The following is a 7,500-nucleotide window of genomic DNA, read 5'->3' on the forward strand; positions in this document are numbered from 1 at the left end:
TACTTCCTGATTAGCTGTTTCTAAAGCAATATCTAATGCTTGACTTTGGAACCCTTTCCATCAAACCATACCAATCATGTGAGATTCTGAACTAGCATGCTCCTTTTATTTTCTCTAAAGCTGTCCTCCAACGGCTTATGCCCTCTGATTTCCAAGCTACTCGGCCCCTGTACTTTTCATCATTCAAAAACAGACGACAGCTGAAGATGAATACTCCAACCGTGTTATTATTATTATTATTATTATTATTATCATTATTATCATTGACACAAATAGGTGGCATAGGCAGCGGGCTTATAATACATCCCTCTCAAAAGGGCACTTTTAATACAGTAGCAAAAGGGGCAGGTGCTTGGGCACCCCTAGCACCCCCCCCTTCTGCACGTCCCTGGTTTTTAATCCTTCTGATATATATTTCCCGTTACTACTGTAGTACAGTTAAAAATTTGCATTAAAACAGTTAATGCTTGGCAACATTTATTCCAGGATTTTTACCATTTTAAAAAAGGATATATTGACGTAAAAGAGTGATATTACGGCCACCAACCCGTAAAATATAGAAACAATGTATGGTAGAATTACAGTCGCCTGTATTTTACAGAAATACGGCTGAGAACAGTATATTTTCGATTAAGATTCCCCTTTTTTAATAGTGTAGATCAGACGTTATCTATGTAACCTGTAATTATTGTCAATGTTGTGGTTTTACTTCTGAAATTCTGAATACTTCATGGAATTACAGTGTTAAAGATCTCTCAAATGTTTACCATTTTGAGAACCAGAATTTCTTGTTTTAATAACTCCTTTGATCTACAGCAGTCAGATAGATAGATTTCTTTATTTCTCTAAATAAAATCAATTACCAACCGCTGAAGCTAACGAGGCTACTTAGTTTTTTGTTCTTTGTTATATTGTGTTACGATGTTTTTGTTTTTTCCGGAATGTAAGAGATTTTGTACTCACTTTTTTTTTGTTAATGAGAAAGTAGTCTTTGAAATGTTTTTGTTTACTTTTCCATCACTTTGTTAAATAAATCTTAGGAAGCTTTTGTTTTCAATATTTGCTTATGAAATAAAAGAAGTTTGAAGTGAGTGTGTTTTTGCTTTAATTTCTTTTATATCGTCTTCTTCCTCTGACAGAAAAATTACCTATTTTTACGAGTAAGTGCTTTTGTGAATGTTGTTTATCTTTTTGTATAACGTACTACAAAATTGAAAATGTGTGTGTATGTGTGTATGTCGCTAAGTCACTTTTCTGTTCATTGATTCACATTTGCCAATACTTGGAATACGTCATTCTTCTATGGAAGATGAACTTTTTACTTCCTTGAAACTGATAAATCAGCTGGATGAAACAGCAAAGTTTAAATAAAGTATCTTATTCCTTAAAGCTGATGGTATTCATTTACCACAGTAACACGCATAAAAAAAAAAGCGTTTGAGGAAATAGCAACTTAGAAATCACCAAAATGATGCTAGAGATTTTCTCAAGAAATTGATTTTTGAATCTGATATACCTCTCTGTTTCTTAAAAACAGTTCTTCCTGAAACTAAACGCCTCTCTCAACAATTCTATTCAGTACAAATTATTATTATTATTATTATCATTATTATTATTATTATTATTATTATTATTATTATTATTATTATTATTATTATTATTATTATTATTACTTGCTAAGCTACAACCCTAGTTGGAAAAGCAGGATGCTATAAGCCCAGGGGATCCAACAGGGAAAATAGCCCAGTGAGGAGAGGGAATGAGGAAAAATAAAACATTTTATGAACAGTAACAATATTGAAATAAATATTTCCTATATAACTATAAAAATCTAACAAAACAAGAGGAAGATAAATAAGATAGAATATTGTGCCCGAGTGTGCCCTCAAGCAAGAGAACTCTAACCCAGGATAATGGAAGACCATGTCAACCCACATAAAAGTTACAGAGCGGAATGTTATTGAAATGCAATCTAAAGTCAGAGGTTTCCTAAAATGTTTCGAAATTACCACAAAAATTTCAAGTTCCTTAGATTTTAGATTGAAGTTGAAATAGCCAGAGTAGGGACAGTACTCGAAAAATGATTAACAGATCGTTCACCGCAGTGGCCTTCTTTAGTAGAAAACATTAAAAGGTAAAATCCAGCTACTCTACCTCGGACTGTGAGTAACTAGCCTGGTATATGGCTGTCCGTCACTTCTAAGAGGGGTCTTCCTTCAGCATTTGCACGGACCAAATGCTCCTTGTGCACGACTTCACTCAACAGTCCGACACCTGATTCACCTGTCAGTGCTAACATATTTCTGCTATTTCTGAAAGTAATCCCACGGTTATCGCCGGTACTCCATTCCATGTCACTCCTCCTCCCTGACAGCTGAAAAACCGCGAAATAGAAACAGAAATCTACAGTACATACATACACTCCCGCACAAATTCAATACTCATTTTGTTCTTAGCAACCCCTTTCCAATAAAGCTGCCATTAGTCACTTCGAGTGAGGAAAACAAACATTACAAGACTAAATCTGTCTCATATCTAGATATATCTACAAGAAGATTTCAGATATAGATTTAAGCTGAAATTTATTTTTACTGTAGACATCCTTACATGCCATGGGCTATAAGTAAATAAAAAAGGTAAAATCTGAACACTCATTTGTACTGATCGGCTAGGCGACGCGCTTGACCAAAGAATATGACCATTTATTTTGCCCCAAAAGTACAGCTGTATTTAAAACAATCAGGATTTTAATAATACTGATGTTTTACTTAACTGTATCCACTATTAGTTACTGTGATATTCACTTATTAGTAGCATATTATGAAATAAAAACACAGCGAATATACGTCTTTTCTATTGTGTACGTTTGTAAGATGATTGTGACTCCCGTCTACACTTTCCAAATCAGATGATCAAGGAAAACTAATGATATTTTCCTGGCTAAAAGAGATATTTCATGCATAAACTATAATTTTTCTTTGACCATACAAAAGTATGTAGTTTTTAGTAAAAATACTGTTCTCATATTTTTATTTCTGTCGATTTTGATGGTATATTGAAGTTAGAGGTGTTTTATCCCTGTTGCCAATGCACGATAATTTTAAAGTCCAATTATCTAGGTAGATTTTGGTGTAATTGGGTATACCCTTTCATAAACCGAAAGAGGTATAATGGGATATTATATCAGAAAAACAGCTGTTGTATTCCGAATCAGATACTCATAACAAAACAGCTGTTTTTCGTTTTATTGTTTATAGCTGTATGGATTACTAACAATACAATTATCATTTTCTTTTGCTTCTTTTACCACATTGAACTAGAAGTTGGGATAAAAAGGTCGATAAAAAGAGGTTAGATTATTATAATTTGGTCTCAGAAAAGGAACTTCCATGATACATGAAACACATGATAAAATTATTTTTTATTACTGAAAATTTGGGGCTCGCTTAATATTTGAAATCGCAAATGTTACCTGAGGTATATACGTTATGAACATCTTTAACATAAATCGAAATACGAAAAATATGAAACTGAAGCGCCCTTAAAGTCCTGCAATATAGATTTACAAATACTATATTTATAAATACACGATGTACTCAAGGACTGATAATTGAATCACAATTTGGCGAGGGATTTCTACAACTGCATTATTCAACACATTCCTGGTAGACTTAATCCTGTTGTACGACACCCTTTCCAGAACACACTGGCAGCCTTCCACCTGGGAATGTATTACAAGGCCTTAGCAGAGAAACAAAGCAACGACATGCATGATTTTCTGTTGGAAAGATGTTTCTGTCAATGTCATCAACGCCACCCTCTTCTGTGACGTCATCACTGCTAGGGCATGTCTGTGGATACCTTCCTCCACTCACCAACGTGTGCTTCAGTTGATCCATGGCTTCTTACACCACTCGCACCCATTGAAGTCGAAGTTCGTATGACATGGCATTACTAAAGATACCAAAGATTTGGGCCACATTCATGTTGACGTGGTTGGCCCCTTAGCCCGTCACAAAGACACTGTTGCCTTTTAACAGTTATCAATCGTTCCACTGGTTGGCCTGAAGCAATTCCCATGCAAGGTGCAACATCCCATTCACATGTAATGCTGCTTTATTTTAAGGATGGATAACAATACTTCTGACATGAGTATTGTTTTATCCTCTCAATTGTGGACATCATTAGGGCATCCTCTCCGCATTCCCCACTACATCAGACAAGAGCTTACAACTCTGCAGCCAATGGAATGGTGGAACGTTTTCATCATACCATCAAAGGAGCTTTGATGTCTTGCTGCACTGACTCCAACTGGTTTCTACAACTTCCCTGGGGCCTCCTAGAACTACGGACTACTCCCAAGGACGCCATGGATATCTCAGCAGCAGAAATAGTATATGGCAACCCACTGTCATCCCTGCAGAATTTTTCCAGTCCGCCACCTCCTTCGATTATTTCCACGTTGTGGGGGAAAATTCAACCCATTCCGTCCGACTTATAAGTCGTGAGCAAAGCAGCACACACTGAAAGATCTTCATACTACAACACATGTCATCATAAACTTTAATGCTTGCAAGCCTCCACTTACACTCCAATATATGACCCCATTCCTTTCTGTAAAAACAAAATTGAAAACATAACCAGGTCATTTGTAAATACTCAACATCAGATTAATGTTACACCCGGCACACAGACAAAATTAATACGATTTAACAACATAACACAAGATGACATCACCAGAATTATCAAGCGAGCAAAGAAAACAAACTGCGCGATCGATCCTATGCCAATATCTGAAGTAATTGGAGAAAGAGACTTTTCTAGTCTAGCCGAAATAACAATAAGAATAGCAAATGCTAGCATTGATCAATGTAAGTTTCCTAAATCTGAGAAAATGGCTATAGTCACACCAGTTCTGAAAAATGCACTGGACTACCAGGAATTAAGCTCATATAGACCTATTTCAAATCTATCCATCATCTCAAAAGCGCTTGAATATGTAATTCTTGAACAACTAGTCAGCCACTTAGAAGTAATTGAAGCTTTGCCCGACAACCAATCTGCTTACAGAAAACTGTACTCTACGGAGACAGCCATCTGCTCTGTTGTAAATGATATGCTAGAAATGATGGATGAAAATAAATGTGGTATCTTAATTCTGCTCGATCTCAGTGTTGCTTTTGATACAGTTGTGCATGAACTGCTACTAAATGATCTACGGTCCATCGGCGTTGAAGATCAAGCCTTCGAATACCTAAAAGACAACTTAATTGGTAAAAATTACTGTGTAAAAATTGGAAACTCTTATTCATCATATGAACCCTTAAACAGAGGGGTACCCCAGGGGAGTGTACTTGGCCCAATCTTATTCTGCATCTATACTATTGGTCTATCGAAAATACTACAAAGGCATGGCGTGAAGTTCAAACTATCTGCAGATGACACACAGTTTTACTCTTCCATAAATGATATACATGACACTACTGAAACTCTAAACCGAATCCTTGATAGTGTTAGAGAATGGATGACATTCAAACAACTACAATTAAATGAGAACAAAACTTAATTCATGGTGGTGGGAAAGAGAAACAGCGTGAGAAACTTAGGTGATCTTCAAATGAACATAAATAATGACTCGGTGCCGATATCTAGTAAAGTTCGAGATTTAGGTGTATTTCTTTTTCTAAATGCCCAAATATATTATGTAATAAAAACTGCTGGTTATCATCTAAGAAATATTGCTTTTATAAAAAATTACCTGGACAAAAATTCTGTAAAGAAACTTGTGATAAACGGTGTTATTACCACGATTGACTACTGTAACTCTATCTACTACAATTTAGCAAAAGTGCAACTTTCGAAATTACAAAACATAATAAACAGAGGAGCAACACTGATAAAAGGTGTCCCACCTAGAGAAAGGATCACCCTTATACTAATCGATTTACACTGGCTGCCGATTAAAGCGAGAATTGAATTTAAAGCATGTACAATAGTAACCCACCAAGTTATCAGAACCGGGCGTCCAAAAAACTTAAGAGAATTGTTACATATTGTGCAGCCAACAAATCGTGTCGACACGAGAATAGTTACAGATGGCTTCAAACTATTGGAACCTAGATATATGTATACTGTAGGCTCCAGAACCTTTAAATATGCGGCCCCGAGACTATATAATAAGCTACCAGGTAACATTCGAATGATTGAAGACATTAAGGCTTTCAAGAGGAAATTGAAGACTTTCTTATTTCACGAGTCTTTTGACAGTGATGATTTAACAGTAAATGAAGAATACGAGACATGAAACGTTAAATACTCTGAACTAATAAGGTAAAACGACAGTGGAGGTCCTGTAGAGAGTAGGGTTCTCCAGCTGTATGGGACAGGAAAAACAGCCATCAATGTAAAGTAAGTTCTATGAAAGCTCTCCTCTTCAACATTAGAGAAAAAGATGATTGGATCACTATTGGTCACCTAAAACCTGTGTATCTTTTGCAAAACGATCTGTCAACAGTTCAACACCCTAGGACAGGCCACCCTCTTACACATGTACGTCTAGTTGCCTTGGAGGGGCCGTTGGAGCAATGTAATGCACATGCAATAAGCAACACAAATACAATTAAAAGAAAAATGCCTTCTTTCCGTTTATTGCGTGCACCACACATAGTAACCCCCATTGGAATCCAATCAACTTAAATGAAAAACGCCGTTGAACGTAACATGTTAATTTTAACCCTATTTTCATTAGCGTTATTATATGGTTAATTTTCATGCTAATGTCAATCTTATTGGCAAAACCCATTGAACGTATACTGTACTGTACATGTAATTGTACCTTTATGTAATATCACATTTTGGGTGGATATAAATACCTGTTTTATTGACTGAATAAAGTTAGTTATGTAGGATCTCGTCTTTGATTCATACCTCATTCAGGCACATCACGTATTTTTTTATTTCACAAACCAGACCTTACATTTTTTCATCGTTTTCCCGACTTCACTGATTCCTCCATTTATGAAACTAGGAATCACCCTGGGTTTCATAATGCAATTCTGATCGTTGTCATCTTATTTCAACAAAAACTGCCTTTTCACTGCCATTCCATTCAAAGCGATATCTAGGTCTATGAATCCAAATTCAGCATTTATCTTTAGACCAGAAGTCTTTCATGGAACCATTATTGATGATAAAACGCAACACTTGCTTGCTCAGTCTCCTGTCGATCTTCACTAATTTTTATTAATCTCAGTGCTGTCAACCATATTCTCAAAATCTAATCCTTACGATCTAGCCCTAACATTATTCAATGTCAACACATATAGTTCTCTTAGTTATATATGCTACCTCTACAACAAGCTATAATTCCTCTGTACTTTTCCCTAATCCAGACATACATTCAAAATTTATGTAAAGCAAAAGTAGAAATAAAACACAATTCTGTTTAATGGGGAAGTTGTCAAAATGTAGCTGTGAATGCGATTAAAATGAATGAGTTTA

The 7,500-nt window shown here is 35.7% G+C and overlaps 1 protein-coding gene across 1 annotated transcript in view; it reads left to right on the plus strand.

Annotated features, from left to right (window-relative positions):
• The window catches only part of LOC137648653 (uncharacterized), a 274,640-nt gene that overhangs the window by 182,592 nt on the left and 84,548 nt on the right, over positions 1 to 7,500 (plus strand). The gene's annotated exons all lie outside the window — the stretch shown is intronic.

The sequence above is a fragment of the Palaemon carinicauda genome, chromosome 10 (genome assembly GCF_036898095.1).
Source record: "Palaemon carinicauda isolate YSFRI2023 chromosome 10, ASM3689809v2, whole genome shotgun sequence".
Lineage (NCBI taxonomy): Eukaryota > Metazoa > Arthropoda > Malacostraca > Decapoda > Palaemonidae > Palaemon > Palaemon carinicauda.